Source organism: Bos grunniens, chromosome 26 (assembly GCF_055505025.1).
Source record: "Bos grunniens cultivar Pamir isolate PY7600 chromosome 26, Bosgru_T2T1.0, whole genome shotgun sequence".
NCBI lineage: Eukaryota > Metazoa > Chordata > Mammalia > Artiodactyla > Bovidae > Bos > Bos grunniens.
Genome location: NC_141190.1, coordinates 17185410 through 17204362, shown reverse-complemented (window position 1 = coordinate 17204362; position 18953 = coordinate 17185410). Strand labels below are relative to the sequence as shown.

General features: G+C 48.4%; 1 protein-coding gene across 31 annotated transcripts in view; it reads left to right on the top strand.

Moving 5' to 3' along the window:
* The first annotated feature begins 939 nt into the window (after nt 1–939).
* SORBS1 (sorbin and SH3 domain containing 1) overlaps nt 940–18953 on the top strand; it is a 234363-nt gene continuing 216349 nt past the window's right edge. For 15 of the 31 annotated variants that reach the window (XM_086378834.1, XM_086378827.1, XM_086378839.1 and 12 more), the window contains exons 1-2: nt 940–998; nt 2350–2453. The gene's annotated coding sequence lies outside the window, so the exon portion shown is untranslated. Of the gene's footprint in view, nt 1115–2349; nt 2486–18953 lie in introns of those variants that run through there. The other 16 variants (XM_086378811.1, XM_086378829.1, XM_086378844.1 and 13 more) reach the window with 3 other exon arrangements.

The following is an 18953-nucleotide window of genomic DNA, read 5'->3' as shown; positions in this document are numbered from 1 at the left end:
GTAATAGCGACTCTCCTGTAGGACTATGAGGATCAAAACAGAGAAAAACTAGGAAGCATTAAGCATATTGGCTGGCGTCAGGTGTATTGATAGTAGAAACACGCTGCGGGACCGCCAGGCACCGATCTAAGCGCTTTACACGAATGAGTGTGTGTGCGCTAAATTGCCTCAGTCGTGTCCGAGTCTTTGCGACCCAATGGACTGTGTAGCCCGCCAGGTTCCTCTGTCCATGGGATTCTCCAGGCAAGAATACTGGAGTGGGTTGCCATGCCCTCCTCCAGGGGAACTTCCCGACTCAGGGGTTGAACCTGTGTCTCTTTTGTCTCTTGCATTGGCAGGCAGATTCTTTACCACTAGCGCCACCTGGGAAGAGCTTTACATACCTTAACTATATTCGTCTTTTCTGTGTCCTACGAAATAGGTACTGGTTATTAGACCATTTTAAAAATGAGCAAACTGGGGTACAGGGCTTAAGTTATATGCACTCAAGACAGGTTAGGATTTTTTTTTTTTTTTAATGCCTAAGATTCCTTCCCAGCTCCCCTGGGATGATCCTTCAGAAGAATCAGAGGGCGCGCCGGGCCACCTTCCGGCTCAGCCCGAGGCCACCCAGGACAAAAAAGGGTTACTGGGACCGCGCGCACGTTCTCGGCCGGAGATCCGCGGGCCCGCGCGCCCGGCTCACAATGCAGCGGGGCGGGGCGGGGCGGGGGCGGGGGGGGGGCGCTTCATCGCCTCCCATTGGCGCACACGCCCCTTCCTGTCACTGCGGAGCCCGGCACCGCCCCCTAGCACCGCCCGCCTCCCAGGCGCCCCCGGAGTGGACGGTTCCAGACGCATGCTAATAAGGGGGCGGCCGCCGCAGCCCATTGGCCGGCCGCGGAGTGTCGGTGAAGTCAGCGCCGAGTCCCAGAAAAACAGAGCGGGGCCAACTGCAGCGTGTAGTGCGAGTGGGGCAGGACGCGCGCCGCCGGCCCGCCAGCCCGGAGACCCGCAAGGTAAGCCCGCGCCAGCCGCCCCTCGGCCGACGCTTGCTAGATCACCAGCACCGGCGCTGGGGGCGTGCGCCAGCCCAGCCCCCGCGGGCGGCGCCTTTGTCTCACGCTCAGAGGAGGTGCGTTTAAAGGGCCAGCTGTTGGAAGGACTTGGGGGACCCCCTCCCCCCAGAGTATCCCCCGTGGTCGCGGGGGAAACCGTGGCCCCCCTCGGTCGAACCCTCCTTCCTGCCTGCTTGGTGGATCCTCAGTTTTTAAGGGAAAGTTTCCCAGTGTGCCGGGGTTTGGGATAATCCAGATTTTTTTTTTTTTTTGGTGGGTGGGGGTACGTGCGATCATGGCCTCTGCAAGGAGAACGTCCGCCTGCTTCAGGCTGGCTGCAATATGGGTGGGTGGAGGAGACATCAAAGCCCGAGTGGGTTTACGCTGTAAAGTGAAACTACCGAGGAGAGGCTCCTCTGCAGCAGCCAGAGGAAGAAGGAGGGAGCGAGCGGCAGGATGGAGGCTTCTCAGGTGTGTTCATTCATTAGCATCCCTCTGGAGGAGAGGGCGGCGGGAGCAGAGCAAGGACTGTCGGCCTGGCCTAGGACCCGCCAGAATGAGCGGGTACGTGTGTATGTGTGTCCGGGGACGCCGGTGCCTGCTCATCCGGCCATGCTTCTTCATCCTTCATCCCTCAGAGTGACTGGCAGCTTCTTGCTAGCCAGCTCCTCACCGAGATGAACAGAAAGCGACTCCTTTCTCTGGATTCCCCGGGCATCCCCGGCTCTCCTCTGGAGGTTTTCCGAGGTGGCTTCCTTGATAAGCGCTAGCGCCATTCAAGATAGAGGGGGAAACAAGCTTGGAATCATTACGTCCCCCCCCCCCCCCCACCCCACGAGGGAATGTGCTGTTGAATTCTGCATCCCGGTGCATCCGCTGTCTTAAAATGGCTTTGAAATTCACCAGTGCATGCTTTCCTCAGGCAGACAGAATTTATTACGCTATTACATTGCTACATAAAAGCAGAAAGGATCCCACTGAGTGTAGCTCGTTTTATCCAGACCCTGGATTTTCCCAGCATGTTCTGGCTGAGCCTTTGAATTTTTGTTGTAAACTGAGCGCTGGGATGCCCCTCTTGTCACAGGGCCGACCTGCCGAAATTGCCCGAATTGATTTCACCATCAATAGGAGGGAGGTTCATTTAGAGATAGCATGGAGCCTATCTAGCTTGTCAGGCCTTTGACATCACCCCTCCCCCCCAAACCCCGGGTACCCTTTTTCTTTCCTAAGTGAAGGCCAGGGAGGGCTTGTCTATCTCCAAGCCCCTTGGTTGTTGAACTCTAGATTAAATTTTGTGTTTTTGATTGTAAAGGTGGCTTGGTGGTGGTGGAAGAGAAGCGGGTGGAGCAGCCTCAGTGACAGAAAACAAATGCTGAACGTTTGGGGACTCCAGATCTCTAGACCTTAGAGACATAGGTGAGGTTAATGGCTGTCTATGGAGCCAGAAGGTGTGTGTGTGTGTGTGTCTGTGTCTGTTGGCTGTGAGGGAGGGAGGGGTGGCAGAGGAGGATATTGCCAGCAATTTTCTGCCCCACCCTCTTGATGCTGCCTTAAATAGCTCCTTGCCATCAGAGCTCTGATGTTTCAGGCTCTTAGTGGGAGAGGAGGGCTGGGAGGATTGGTCTGTTGGTACCTCTGTCCTGGGCACTGTTAGAGTGGTTGGTTAGGAAAGGGTTAGTTCTTCAGGGGTTGCAGAGAGCTCATTTCTCTGCTGGAGGGCGCTGAGTGGCACTATCTCTGGTGACTATCTCTGGTGCAGGGTATTGGCAGCTGAAAAGAGATGCTTTCTACCCCTAGGGTGAAGAGCCGGGAGGGTATTATCATCGTCTGTTACACACCCACTGTCTGTTACACACCCACCCTCGGTTGGACCTTTCCTCCTGTTACCTCCTGCTTTCTTTTATTCTAGTTGGAGAGTTTCTATGAACTTTTCTGAAGGTACTTGGAATGTTGGAAGGTGAGGTAGGAGTTTTTGGAAAGCAGATGCTTCTTGGTGTCAGAACAAAGAACTGTATGGGTTTCCGCTTCCCACTTCTCCAAAATAGAGTTCCATATAGATAGCAGAGTCTGGGGTTTTCTCTGCAGAGAATGAATGGGCAAGGTTCAGGGGAGAAAGCTTGTTAGGTAGTATTAGTAATCATCTGGCCATCCAAACTTAGCTCTGGTCTGCTTCCCTGGACTTGGAAATAGATTTGTTGTACAGAGACCTCACTGGTAATTTGGGGTTTAATCTGTCTCTTTGAAAAAGGAAACGGATGGTCTCAAAAAGCTTTAGTGAAAGTCCTCTGGGCCAGAAGCAGGACCTCTGGCTTTGATCTGGTCATGGATCTGCTCTGGGCTTTGGGTTTGTGGCTTCTGCTCTCTGGGCCTCTGCCCTTGTTGGGAAAGTAGAGGGTTTAGGAGTAGATTATATTCCAGGGTTCCCGACACATAACTGTTCTTAGATTCACAAGACAGTTTTCGATGGCATTTCTAGATTCTTTTCTGTTTGCTAAGCTGATGTTAAATTCACAGTATTGCTCGATGCCATGAAAGAAACATTCCAGGACTCAGACTTCTGTTGGATATTCAGATTCATCTGTTCCTTGATTAGTGTGATTGGGGAAGGCTTTGCTGTATCTAAGTAATTTAGAGTTTGAACATCTCAGAGTGAGGTACAGCTCCTCAGTGTGGGGGGCTTGGAACTCTAGCTGGGGTGACAGAATGCTGAGGAAAGGGAATTTCTATAATTCATTCCTGTGTATGTTTAATTCACTGCTTCATTTATGGTTATACAGGTGGGTGTTTGAATATCTGGGACCTGAGAGTTGGACAAGACGTCTGTGGTTGCCAGGTTCATCCCCCTCTCACTGGGGAATTTGAGGAATTGGGTGGCTTGGCTGTTCAAGGTCAAACAGCTAGTAAGATACAGAGCTGGGCAGAAACTCAGGTGGATTGACTCTAGGTTTTGTGTTCTAAATATACCTCCTATGCCCCCTCTTCCTCTGAGAGCAATGATACTAAGACGGGGTAGAGAAGAGCAAGGAGAGATTAGGGGCAGAAAGGAGAGGTTGGGGAAGTAGACCAGGTAGGAGATTGGGGGCTGGTCAGGTAAGGAAGGGGAAAACAGACACCTGACTTGGAGGAAGAAGAGATGGAGCTGGAAGGGGGAGGCTCTATCAGCTGTGAAATAGCAGATTTCTGCAGCCCTTAGAGTGAAGTAAGGGATTGCTTTGGACAATCATTGGAGAGGATGGATAGAGAGTCCAGGAAGGGCTGAGACTGACTTGGGAGTCAGTCCCCTGGGATCTCTCTGTTGATCCTTAGCTTGCAGTGTTTGGTTTCAGAGCCAACTCAGGCCTTTGAAGCCAGTGGGGCAGGCAGAACTTGAACATGTGGAAAGTCAAATGTGCTGGGAGTGATGCTGGAAAATGCTGAGGTGGGAACCCATTCTGCTGAAGTACCAGTTCTGGGTTGTTTTTTTTTTTTGCTTTTTAAATGCAAAACTAAAAAGTTTTCCATGAAATTTCTTTTCAATGCAAACAGCATTTTCTCCTGTCTCTTATTGATGCTTTGTACATTTTCTGAGATGGTGGTTTGTGTAAGAGTGTTTCATGTACTCCCTTTGTAGAGGAGATACTTGGAGGTAAATGATTTGCTTGACTGTGGCATGTCTGAAGGGAGCTTCTGGCCCTTGACCTGAGCTAAGCCTCAGAATGTTTAAATGAGCAATTAAAGAGCTGTGAACAGTGGTTAGCCAGATTAGTAACCATTCGAAGGCAAGGATAAAAGGTGATAATACTTTGAAGTCTGTAGCCCAAGCCTACCCTGGCATATGCAGTGTCATTTATTTTGGCCTAGGAAGTGCCTGGAGAATCCCAGGGACGGCGGAGCCTGGTGGGCTGCCGTCTCTGGGGTGCACAGGGTCGGACACGACTGAAGCGACTTAGCAGCAGCAGCAGCAGCAGCAGGAAGTGTCTCTGTGAATCCTTTAGCTGTTCCTTCTTTTTGTGTGTGGTTACTCCTGTCTGTCTGTCCCTGTGTCTTGCTGTCTTCCCGTCCTTTTCCTCCCATACCCCCCTCTATCCATTTCTTTTTCTCTCCTCCTATTGTATCTTTTTCTTTGATCTCCTCTCCCATCTTTTATTTTCTGTCAATGACATAACTAATTGTAATATATTTAAGGTGTTATTAAAATCTCATCCTCTCTGTTTGAAATCAGTTGAGTTCACTTTTTTTTGAATGTGTGTATGTGTTTTACACACGAAAAAACAAACTAAACCCAATTAAATTGCTTTTTACTTCTGTGTGGTCTTCCATTGAGAGAGAGAGAGAGAGAGATATATATATATATATTTTTTTTTTTCCCCTCTCTGATCCTCTTCTGTGGTCAGTAGTGAGTCTTTACAGAAAAAAAAAATTTCCCAGTTCACTGTCACATGGATATTATTGTTTTTATCACAAAAACTGCCACAACAATAGAAAAAGTTTCCACCCTTGTTTGTGGACACAGGGGACACCCTCTCCCAAGAGATGTGCCCTATTACTTGACTTCCTTCCATGCAAGAGTGTCTGCAATGTATTCTCTAACGGAGGCCTGGGCTATAAGGGATCGGAGGTGCTGATGGTCGAGCTGGGGTTTTATCAGCGATCCTGGTAATCTTTAGAGAGGGGATGGGAGAAAGATGGACAGGCTTATGACCAAGAGAAAATATGTAGGAAACACTCAGTGTGATAGTTTTTTTTTGTTTGTTTGTTTCCCCAGGCAGAGCTAAGTTACCCAGCAATAGCAGGCCCCAGACCACTTTGGAAAAGAATGACATGCTTCTCAACTTTCCCATTCATGCTGGGACCCAACTCAGGGAGGGTAGGCAGCCCTTGAGAGGTTGCTGGTGTGAAGTCCCGGGTGCTTTGATGGATGCATGCGATGGCACTTTAACCTTTCTTCTGACTCTTGTAGTAATTGTAGAGATGGTTGAATCTTGATGCTCAGCGGTCAGCAAATAGCTTAGTGTCTACAGTGGGCCTCTCAAACAAGAAGTCACCAATTTTTATGTTAAAAATTCACGTGAGTTTTGTCTTCTATAATACATCTGTGCTGGTTTTTAGAGTAAAAGCATTTAAAACACTTCACTGTTGGGTGCAATTGATGTTCCAGAAAAACGTTGTGTTTGGGGTCTTCTCTTGTCCATACCAGCCCTAAATATGCATAGCAAGTCCCAGACCAGTCAGAGAAGCCAGCAGTGGGGCAGGTGTCACACCTGTGGTGCTGGGAACTGTCCACCCAGCTTTTCCTGCTGCCTCTGCGAGACCCACTGATGTGCCATCATTCAGAACTGCTTCATGTTCCCCCTGGTCTTTGATCCTTCTCCAGAAGGCCTGTTTCTCCTTTGCCTGGTGAACGCCCGCTCCTTTCAGATGTCCTCACATCTCAAAGAGGTGCTTTCTTCCCGTGTTTGCCTATCAGCAGTAGCCGGGGCCCTGTTTTCTCTACCGGATTATGAGCTCTGACAAGAGAGAATTTGTGTTTCAGCTCTTTTAAAATTAAAATTTAATTTGTATCAAAGTCATATATATGACTTTAAAAGTCAAATAACACTGCAAGGCTCAGGAAGAAGGCTGTGTCACCCATCCTGATGACCCACTCCCCAGGGCTGGTCATGGAACATGGTTTTCTGTTGCTGCAGGAACAAATTACCACCAACGTAGTGGCTTTAAAGCAACACAAATTTAAATTACAGCTCTCTGGCTTAGAAATCCGAAAAGGGTCTCACTGGGTGAAAGTCAAGATGGTGCCAGGGCTGCATTCTCTTCCTTGCATCTTCCACTTTCTGGAAGCCGCCTGCATTCCTTGGCTCATGGCCACCTTTCAACATCTTCAAAGCCAGCAATGGCCAGTTGAGTACTTCCGTCCATCACTGACCTTCTAACATAGTCACACCTTCCTGACTGCCTTCCCCTTCCCTTTTCCACTTTTGAGGACCCTGTGGTTACTTTGGGCTCACCTGGATAATCCAGGATAATCTCCCTGTTTGAAGTTCATTTGATTAGCAGCCTTTCTTCCACTTGCAACGTTAATTCCCTTTTGCCATGTAATGATACCATGTTTGTGGGTTGGGGGATTAGGATGTGGGCGTCTTCATCTTGGAGGGGCCGTTACTCTGCCTTCCGTAGTCACTTCCAGGCCTTTTGGCTGTTTATGTTGATAGTACTGTTGTCCTGCTGTGGATTAGAGGAGCCCTCATTCCCCTCTTCTCTCTTCTCCCCACGTGCTTGGTTTCCTTCATGTCCTCCCAGTGTGGTCTATCACAGTTTTTTGTTACACTGATAGTCAATACTTACATTATTTTGACTGTGTAGATAGAGTTCCTGGCTGAGCCTTACAGTTGTACTGTAATGAAATTTCTTGTACATTTTTTTGAGTTAATAATTGCTTTTTTCCTATTGATTTAGTTTCCTTTGTGGTTATCCCAGAGTTTCTGAGAGGCTTTTGAAAACCTCTCTGTCTTATACACGTGTTCCTTTTTCTTTTACTGCAATTTTTTTTCCCTTGGAGGTCTCACTCCCAGAGGCCTCAGTTCCTCCCCTTTATTCCGAGCTGACTGACTTCTAGGCCTAGGGCATGGCTCGTCCTGGGGATTCCCTCACTTTACTCTGGTTGGAGCCTCCGTTTTCTGTTGATTTATTCCTCAGGAGTTTCTGAGAGAGGGTCTGTACAAGTCAGTCACCTCAAACTTGCTTGTCTGAACTGTTCTTACTCTGCATTCACATTTGATTGGTGTTTTGATTTGTTTAGAATTTTAGGTTGAAAGCCATTTTCCCTTAGAATTTTGATGGCATGGCTCCACTGTCTCCTAGGTTCCAATATTAATGTCAAAATTTGAATGCTATTTTGATTCTTGATCATTTATGGATAACCTTTTGTTGTTGTTGTTGTTGTTGTTGTTGAAAGTTTTAGGATCCTTTCCCTTTCCCTATATTTGGATTGTTCTTGCTTTGAAAATTATTATGCTGGGTCCTTGTTGTGTTCTTTTGATCTGAAGACTCACACTGTTCATTTTGGGGACATTTTCTTATATTTTTCTCTGTTAATTTCCTTTTGTCCTTTTTCGTGTTTTGTCTTTGGAACTCCCATTACTTAGATGTTGGACATCCTGGGTCAAGTTTGTAACTTTAAAATCTTTTATTGTTTTCCATTTTACTTTGAAGATTCATTTTTCTTTTTTTTTTTTCTAAATAGCATCTTGTTCTTGCTTCATGGGTGCAGTGAATTCACTTATATATGTTGTATTTTGTTTGTTTTTGCTATTTTTCTGCTTCTCCTGTGTTGTCTTTGTTTCTGTCAAGTCCCTTTTTCTGCTTCTTTTGGTTATTGTATTTCCCATTGGAACCATCTTTCCATGCATGCTGATCACTGATGGTTTATATTTTAAGAGTGGACACCAAGATGCTGATTGGGGATCTGTGGGAAAAGGAAGGGGGCTTGTGAATCTCATTGGAGGGTCATTCAGTAGAGAGCCTCCCCTTTTTTCACTGGAGACACCTAGATATTGGTGTCTGTAGATCTTTTCTCGGGGAACGTTGGGTGTTCCTAGAGAGGAGTGTGCCTGGGGGGTGTAACAGGCTGTGTGTTGTTCCTTCCAGGAGCCTTGATGGGGAAGGAGGCAGGGTACCCTGGTTGGCATGCAGACGTTCACTCTGTCTGTCTGTTTTCTGAAAGTTGCTCCGTGCTTTCCCTACCTCCCTCAGCTGTATCTCTCCCTCAGCTGTGTCTGAATCTGAATCAGAATGTCTGGTGTAATTTGCCCGAACTGTGATCCTCCACATCCTGCTGGCCCAGGGAGGGAGGTCGCCAGACTGAGCAGATTGAAGGAGGGACCCTGGAGTCTGATTGCTCCCTGCGCCAACTTTCAGCAGGCTCCCCTCTTCCTAGTCCCCTCCCCTTCTCCCCTCACAGTCCCTGGTGCCCCCCTCCCTTCCCGAGCCTTCTCCTGTTTTTGTGGCCTAGGCACCATTTGTTCAGTGGTTTTCTACCCTGCTTGTACTCAGCAGAGCAGATGAAGCAGAAACCTGTATCAGTGACTGCCTGGCAATTGGCTCTCTGTCTTTGAGAATTCTGTTAACATATCTCATCAGCCATTGTCTCCTTTCCATTAAAAAGCAGATTCCTCTGCTGTCCTTTTCGTGGGGTTCTGGGAGAGAGCAGAGATAAATGTGGGTGTTCTGATCTGACTAGGAGTTTGTTTCATCTCTTTATCCAAGCCTCTAAACAGGCACCTGAAACATAGTATATTCCCAAGAAATGTTTGTTAGATGATTGGATGCATATTTCTAAGATGGCATGCACACAGTAACTCCTCATATTTCAAGAGAGTGCCCAACATACCATCTTACAAAAATGTATCCATTGTTTATCCTGAGATGGATGTGATAACAAGCAGCAGGCAGATCCTGGCTCCCTCCCCATGAGGGGTCAGATAAGAAGCACTGTGAGATGGATTATAGACTGTTGGGCGGGTAAGTGACGAGGCCCACCTGTCATGTCCAGCCCTGTCACTAACTACCTGGGTCACCTTGAGCAGTCACTTAACCTGTCTGGATTGTGGTTTCCTCAGCTTTCAATTGAGCTGTTGGTCAGAATTTGATTCAGTTCACTGCCCCGAGTGCCTGCTGTGTGTGAGCCACGGTGCAGGGTCCCTCCGGGTATCTCTTTAGTTCAGTATTTTGTACTTGTGTCTGTTACAGCGTGTGTCACACTGAATTGATCTTGTTTGGTTTATATGTCTTTCTCCTGATCTAGTTCAGTGACTTGGATGGGGTAAGTAGTCTGCAGATTTCACCTCTTACTCTTTCTAGATGTGGGCTCTTGGTGCGGGCTGCATGGAGTTGTATTAGTATCTCCTGTGTCTGCTACAGTCAGCTCATAGGAGATGTGTGCAGACTTAGATTTTTCCACTTAGAAAGAGTACATCAAGGAGATATGACAATGTGAGTTGCTCTGCCAGGATCCCCAAACCTTGTTTGCAGAATGAGGCCTCACTGGTTGGGAGTTTAGCTGTATACGCCCTGGCTGTCTCATGGAGAGGGGGGATGTGAATGCATTAAGTCAGTGGAGACAGCAGTCCTGGGCCATAGCTCTGACAGTAGGGGATTGTTCCCTCAAACAGATCTCAGTCATGTAGTTGTTTAACCAGCCTCACAGTGAACTAAGATTTGTATTTGTACTAATTAAGAAAATGAATTAGAGGTATTATACTGTATTTATAGTGTTTAAAAATGTTTAAGTGCTGTCTCATAACTTTGGTTTTCCCAGACCTGTGAGCTGAAGTGCCAGGATGAGTAAGTGGAAATTTCAGGGAGGTAGATTTATTTCTGTTGAACCTTTAGAAGACTTGCCTCTATAGTTTTTCATCTTGAGAGCCTCTCCCTCCTGATCTGCTTTGGGAGGCCTGAGCTCCTGGTCAAGCTGAGGCTAGATGTCCAGTGAGCAGGGAACCTGAACAATCGATCCTTGTGTGGCAATGAAGTTGTGGCACCTGAAAAGCCCTTTGCTTTTGATTTGTTCAACAAATAGTTGCTGAGCTCCAACCACAGGCTGTGCTAGGTCTGTGCTGGTCTCTGTGACTATAGCAGTGACCAAAAGAAATGGCACCCGGTATCCTAGAATTTAGAGACCAGAGTTGAACTTTCCAATCTGGTAGCCACTAGCCACATATGACTCTCTAAGTTGAAATTAACTAAAAGCTAGTCACTTATTCGTGTTGTGACCCCATGGACTATATATCCCGTCAGGCTTCTCTATCCATGAAACTCTCCAGGCAAGAATACTGGAGTGGGTTACTAAAATGAAGTACAATGTACAATTCGGGTTCTCGGTCACACTAGCGGCGTCTCAAGCCTTCCATAGCCACGTGAGACTAGTGGCTGCCCTGTGCACAGCAGACCAGGTGTCTGTGATCAGCCTTGCTTCACACGCCTCTGAGGCACAGAAAGGCCATTAGTTTAAGGTCTTGCAGCTGGATGGGCCTGAGCTGGAGCTTGGCTTGCCTCTTCTGGAAGTGAGATCAGGGAGCAGAGTGATGAAGGGGTGACCTCTGTGCTCAGGCTGCCTGGGTCCCCATCCTCGCTCTATAAGTTATGTGTCTGTACCTCAGTTGCCTCACTTGTAAAATGGAGAAAAATAATAGTGCGCACTTCACAGGATTGCACAAGTCTTTAGAGCTGTGCCTGACGCATAGTCATCACTCTAATGCTGGTGGCTGTATTGAGAATGAGAATGGGTCAGAAGTTACTGGTAGTGTCAAGGGGGTGTTTTCAACCATGGAGTTGAAAAAGAACATTGGCCAGTGAAGCTGTATTTGTAGAGCTGACCAACCATCTGGAGAGGGACATAGAACTGAGTATTTCTAAGCCTCTTCAGTCATGTGAGCTGATGTGAAAATGCCAGCATGTTCACGAAGCCCCAATACTGGTCACTGGTACTCAGAGCAAGAATCCTTTTGATGTCCCCTTCCTTCTGGTCTGCTTCTACCCATAACCCTTTCTCCTGTCCCCAAACATTCCTCCCCCCTCTGCCGACATCTCCCTCTTGGAAGGATGAGGTCACAGATGTTGACCATTACCCATGGAGCAAAGGGATATGCCAAAGGAGTGCAGAAGAGAAAAGGAACAGAGCCAGGTAATTTAGCGGTTGGGATCCTGGTCTTTTCTTGGAAGTTTCTATCCCTTGGTGATTTGCATTCCCACTATAGCTCAGCCTTGCAGGGAGGTCCATCTGATGTCCATCCAGCCCACTTTGCTGGATGAAGAGAGAGCTCTGCTGTTAGCCCCAGGGTTGGGAGGGTGCCCATTTGTGAGGTGAGTCCCTGCTTACATGTGGAACTTTTGTTTAAGAAGTACTTTAATAACCACAGTCTCATTGCACTCATTAAACAAATACTAGTGAACAGTGTAGACATAGACCCCACCCTCCTCAAGTTTATTTCCTCATTAACACTCAGAGGGTTGGGCTCTTGTCTTCCCCAGCAGGCATTCCAGTTTGTTTTGGGTTGTGAGTAGGAAGGTTTTGGGTGACAAGTGTGTGGGGCGTCGGGGGAGTGAGGATGCTCTAGACATGCATATAACCCACATGGCAGGTAGTAGAGAGAGGCCAGTGATGGACCTGAAGTCAGGCGTGTAGTCATGACCGACCCAGGAATGACTGTGAGGAGTCTGTTCCTGGCAACCTGGATTCTCAACATGGCATAAAGATACTGCCTGAGTTCCAACACCAGTGAGCAGGAGTACTGACTACTGTACCTTAACCTGTACGTGGCTCTGCCCATGTCAGTCCCAGGTGGGCCCTGACTTTTCATCATCAGAGGGATCTTCTAGCTCATGGCAGCTGTAACTGCCATAAGGAACAGGCACTCAGTTGATCCCAGATGAGGAAACTCATTCCTCATTTCTAGTATGCCTTAAACATCGATTATTATTTTTGAATATTTATTTGGCTGCGCTGGGTCTTAGGTGTGGCATGAGGGATCTTTTTTTAGTTATGGCATGTGGGATCTAGTTCCCTGACCAGGGATCGAACCCAGGTCCCATGCATTGGGAACGTGGAGTCTTAGCCACTAGGACCACCAGGGAACTCCCTACATGAATTGATTATCCCATCTGCCTGCGGGCCACCTTTGAGCTTGGTTTCTCAATATGAAGGGTCACTAGGGCATAATGTGTGAAATCCTGTTTCTCTCGTTGCCTGGAATCTGTGTCTATATTGTGGCTGTGCACGTGAACAGTTTCGGACGTTGTAAATAAATACAGTTCATTTGCCGATTGTTCTTCTCTACTCAGAGTTTGTCTTTAGTCAGGGCAGATCCAGCGTTGGGTGACTGTTTCTCACCAGGACAGAATGATGGCCAGGGGTTGTAGTTGCTGATAACAAATTAACAGGAGAGAAAATGGAAACAGTTTCATGGTGCATTGCTGTTGGGGGTCTTTGCAAGGCTGCTGTAGCATACACACTGCTGATTCGTCTGTGCTTGGGTCTCTCTTTGTAGACAGTGCACGCAGGAGGCTGGATCTGGAAGCCAGGGATGAGGTAAGAAAGACTGGAACTGGATCTGGGAGATTTGAGTTGCTGCCCCAGTGCCCGGGCAATAGGCTGGGGAGCAAGCCAGACATCTGGATGGTGAAGCCAAGGCAAAAGTAGGAACTGGGCTACGTTAAGCAGGACAGAATGAATCAGGCCCTGGAGAAAGCACAGTCCCAATCGGGACAGAAAATAGAGTAGCTGGAGAAAGCTGGGACTCGGGAGAGTCCAGGGCCTAGGCAGGCTTTGGTGGTAGTTGCTGAAAACCTGGTTGCCAGGCCCATGAGCCTAGGCCAACTTGGTCTCAGGCCTTTGAGGACTATTTTGCATTTGCTTTGTGGGGCTTTTATGTTGGACATGGTACGTTAATGAGCCAGTCCTGGCAGGTGTGAGGGGGCGAGGCCTCCCAGGAACTGGGAAATATTAGTCATGCCTGAGCACTGATAGAAGATACGGCTTCTCTTGGGGACAGCTGCTGCGAGAGGAGGCCCCGCAGCCGCTAGCCTGCATTACAATCCACGGTCTTGGTTTTATCTTTAATTATTAAAGTCATGGGCTATTTAAACACACCTGAAGCATCATTGTAAATAATTTTCCCTTCTTGGGATCAGAAGAGCTCCAGTAGGGAAGAGGTTTTGTGGCTGTGCTTCTTTCTGGATTGTCCAGGTTGCTTCTGCAAGGAACATACACCTAGGCAGCCAGGATACCCAGAGGATGCCCTTGACTGTGGGTACACACCTCCGAGGGCTGTCTTACACATTGGTGTTTATTTTGTGTGAATCCTTAGTTCAAGGAGTATAGGGTTTTCTTTTGCATTGTAGGCAAGGAAGAAGCCATGCTGTTAGAAGATGTAAAATATTTAACACTCTCTTTAAAAAATTAAACTGCCCAGGAGCCTTTGATTGGTGGTGTCCATGGCAACATGTATGGTTTTCAGGAGTGTCTTCCTGTGGCTTTGGGGCTCCTCAGAAGCAGGGGGCGGTTGCCACTGGCAGGACTGGCTGGGAGGCAGAGAGCCCACCTGCTCTGTTTGGCTCAGAGGCTGGGCACGTAGCAGGGCTGAGTGACCCTTTCAGAGGCACGAAGCTGGGGGCAATCTGTATTGATAGTAGAGAGGAGTGAGAGGGAGGAACTCGCCATCCTTTAGGGGCTTGTTCATTCATTTTGTTTCATTGGCCTCTGTTGGCCCCTGGCGCTTACACGTCTCTGTCCAGCCTCAGGACTTTTGCCCATGTGGTTTCCTTACCCTGGAGTGTTCTCTTCTCCCTCACCCAGCTAGCTTTGCTCATCTTTCAGGTTTCAGCTGAAGGCAGCATATTCCTGGGGGGAAGCCTTCTCGGACCCTCTGGAGCATGTTCACCCCCCCATTTGAGACTGTCCTGATTCAGTGGTTTTAGACAGAGCATTCTGCATAGCATCTGCGTCAGCCACTTTGTCACACTTGTTTGGCTGATCCTGTTTGTCTGCCCACCCAGCAGTTTGTAGGACCCAGATGCCAGCAGCCGGGCATTCTATCCCTGGTGCCTACCTAGCATGTGCCGGGCCCACAGGAGGTGCTCCCTGTCTGTGGGGCAAATGAATTCCTTTATTAAGTTTTTAGTTCTGTCCCAGATTCTGAGAATACAAAGGGAATCAAACACTCCTGCTGTCCTCGCAGAATTCCTGGCCTAGAACAGTGGGTGAGCTCTCAGGATCGGTATTGAAGGACCCAGAGAAAACATTATCAGTTGAAGTTCTGTTTATTCTTTAACTCAAACAGAAGAGCAAGACGTAGCTTTCCTATTTATAGTAGTCCAGATTTTATTGTTAACTTATAAGTAAATATGCTCAAAGCTATTTACTAATAGGAAGGTATGATCAAAAGGATTTTGACCACTGGTCTAAAAGGAGAGGTTGGCACATAGAAGAGTTTTTATGCCAACATGTGATGAGCAACAAGTTAGGGCAAGTACAGTGGGCAAAGGGGAGCTGGGCCCAGCCTAAGGAAGGGCACTCCTGGTGAAGATAGGGGTGGTGTGAGAGGGGCAAAGACTTTTTAATAAGGCTGGAGTAAAGACAGGAGGTGGGCCTACTGGATGGCCCTCCTGGTGTTGATGGGGGCTGAGAACTGGGAATACTGAAGTGGGTGAGATGCAGCCCCTGTCTGCAGGATGGACACAGTCTGGGTGGGGTCTTCTACTAGAACTGTACAAAACATGCCTTAGGAGACAGACAGTGGGTACCTGGAGTTCAGAAGAGAGTGGGTATTTTGTTTAGGAGAGATCAGGTCTGGTTATACTTTGAAAAATTTCCCATGAAGGTCACACCACTCCCTCTTTTCATTGCAGAAGGGGAAGGGGAGAGAGCTGGGGACTGACTTCCAGCCTCTTTCAAAAACCCCCTCAGGGTTAGGCTTCTCCATGATATTCTCCTTCATCTACTCTGACTTGCTTAATGTGATTTAGATACCCACTCATGGGCTATATTTTCTGGCTTATAAAATTGTATGTGAATAATTGTACACAAACATTGTATACACCATGGCACATGGTATATATAAGTATGATTATTTGGTGCATTCACTTACCTGTGTAATTCTATGCACTCCTTTCTTTTTTAAGTCCCAGGGCTTGAAGTAATTATGTAATTAGAATCCACATAGTGTGGCTAGATAAGGTGTAATTAAAGAGGAAAGCCTAATTTTGGAAGAATGATAAGAGGTCATTTGACTCATTCTGGGCCCCAATCCAATCTGGGAAGAACAGTGAGAGGTCACTTAGATGAACAGAGCTTGAGGCCACGCAGGAGTCCGGACTGGCCTGCTGGACAGAATGCTTCAGTTTCCTGTGAAAGCCATTCAGTGAGCATCCTCCTGGTGTGGGTATCATAGGAGGTCTGGCCATGAATAAGGAAGAGAAGGTCTGGAGCTTAGGGAGGACTCCGGGAGGACATGGGCTCGAGGACAACTAGGATGTCCCAAAGTGGAGATAGGAGGACTCCTGGGGGTGACGGGGATGGTGGGTTGAGGGGGAGTCACAGAGTAGGTAGCATCTAAGATGTCCTTGCTCTTGAAACTCTCCTTACCCTTAAAGGTAAAAGAACTTTCTGGCACCTTAGAGGCACTCAGGTAATGATTGTGGAATGAATGCCAGGCTGAGGTTGGAGGTGGAAGGAATGTAGCCAGGTTGTGGGGTGATGCATTTGTGGTTTGGTGAGGAGGTAAGCTCAGACAGCTCAGCAGTGCGGTGACCCTGGGGGCCAGGAGAATGCCAGAGAATTCCAGGCCGAGGCCTCAGGTCTGGAGGGGGAGCCTTGAAGGGCAACAGGATGGGGAGCCAGGGCGGGAAGGGAAGACTTTCCAAGGAGGGGAGTCACCTGTGACTCCTTGGCCTCCCAGGCCAGAGTCTGGGGAGGAAGCCGAGAGGATCCAAGAGAGAGAGGAGGGGCCTCGGAGGGGAGCAGGGCCAGGCCGGGTGGGCCAAGGAGCTGGAGGAACTGGTGCGTGGGGTCCAAGGCTTGTAGGGCAGGAAAGGTTTGATCTGGTGGGACTGAGGAGCTGTGGCAGGTTTTTAAACAAGAGAGTGGCATGAAAAAGGCATGTTGTCCTTGTCCTGATGTGATAGGGACCAGGCGGTGGCCCTTTATCAGGGTTCCTGGTCTTCGTGATGAGAAGGAGGTGCGACACGAGGCAGGGGGAGAGGTGGAGGTGACCGTGAGCTTCCCAGCCTGGGAGGATGGTGACGCTTGAGACAGGAGAGGGCCAGGCCGATGGGCAAGAGGCTGTGAGCAGAGGCTTGGTGTGTCTAGAGTCCTGAGTCTCCGGTCCTAACCCAGCCCTGCCTTTGAACTAGCTGAGAGATCTTGGGCCAATTCCCTGATCTCCTGGGCTCTTTATGGCAAGGGGAAGGATCTGGGCTGGAGATCTGTGAATTTGTGAGGCTGCCCTATGGGGGTGAGCAAAGAAACATCTTCCTGGAGTGGGCAGTGGGTGTAGGGGAGAGGCTCTGGGTGATCAGGTTGGATGAAGAATTTGGGGGAGAAGAATATTCAGACTCACCCTGCCCTCTCAGGGTGCTTATGAGACCCTGACATAAGGGGCGTATAAAATCTCAGCCAGGACAGTGTTGAGGTCTCTGCTCCATTCTGAGTGGAGCAGGGGAGGGGTTAATCTTCCTGGATTCACAGAAAGGAAATTCTCAGGGCAGGGAACTGGCTTTTAGTGAACTCCTACCCCCTCCTCTCCACCTGCCCCTCCCACCCCACTCCCCAAGTCAGCTTTTGGGAAACTGTGGCCTTGCACCTTTAGAAAGAAGAGTTTGTGTGGAGAAGGTTTCCTGACAGAGGAGGGCTTGGATAGAGCCTGGGGAAAGGGCAGATGGAAGGACTTCCCAGAGAAGGAGAGTGACCCAGAGTTACAGTACGGGATTTCAGATGGAGAGCCCAGAACGGAAAGCAGACGTATTTTGAATACCTAGTGTGTGTGTTAGCTCTGTGCCAGGTGCTTGCATGATCGTTGTCTCGTAATCTTTACCTCATTTCTGCCTCTATTATCCCATTTTACAGATAAGGCAGCAGGATAAGACAGATGAACTAATTTGCCCAAGGTCTCAGAATGGCAGGATTTCATTTCTCAGGGGAACCTAGGGAAAAGGGGGAAAGATGTGTCTTTGTAACACTTATTCCTTCTTAAGCACTTACTGAAAATGTGGGTCCAGCCGCCCTCTGTGCTGCGGCATTCCAGTATAGCACAGAATCTTGGTGATCTCCAGGGTCTAAATCTCTTACTTTATGGATTAGGAAACTGAGGCCCAGGAGAAGGGCTATGCCAGGGTCAGGAGCACAATAGGGATGAAAACTAGGAGAGTCTGGAGACTTCGAGACTGTTCTGGCTCTTTTAAGGCCTCCCTGTGGAAAAGTTTGTTTTTAGACAACAATGGAACCCTTTGTCTGGAGAGTTGGTCTGGGCAGGGTTGGAGCTGAAAGATTCTGTGTGTGTGTGTGTGTGTGTGTGTGTGTGTTCTTTCCTTCACTTTAACCTCAGATGCCTTTGAACCAGCAGGAAGGATTCCTTAAGACCAAAGGTTAAGACCAAAGGCATTTAACAGGTGGAAAGGGCATAGGAAGTGTAGGGGGGGGTGGGGGGTGGGGGGAGAAGATCAGAAACCACAGAAATAGAAGATTAAACTCTAGGCTTGGCTAAAAGGAATTTTCCAGGCCTGTAAAAACTCACTAACGTTTATCAGATTCCCACTGTGCCTGGCAGTCTTTATGTGTCATTTTTATGTAACTGCCATGGCCGAGGTGCTGTTGATTGCTCCCATTTTATAGATGAAGGAACTGAGGCTCCAAGAGGCTGTGATGTGCCTCATGTCACAGAGATAGTAAGACGTAGAGCCAGGACTCCAGCCCAGATCCACCTGATCAAAAGCTCTGCCTGTAACCCCTAAGGTGTTTTATAGTACTGGGAGCGTCAGGAGTCTGAATATTTGGGGATATACAGAATAGCACATTTAGGGAGCAAGCCCTTCAGCCATGGTTCTGTGGAGGCAGTTTTACTCCTATGGGACATTTGGTGATGTCTGGAGAGATTTCGCTTGTCATGTAGTGGGTGCTCCTGGCTTTTGGTGGGTAGAGGCCAGCATGCTCCTCATATATCCTGGAGTGCAGGACGGCCCCACCACCAAGTTACCCCACACCAGACGTCAGTGCTCTGAGGCTGAGCACTCCTGCCCCTGGGGGGCCTGGGTGTGTCTTTACCTCAGGCATAGGGTGAGTAGACGGCCACCTGGAAAGCCCACCTGAGTTGTTCCCTTGCCTTCAGGGACTTGTGTTGTACCTTAGGGGATGTTTGCAGTTTGGGTTCCTCACTGATTCCCGAGGGGCTG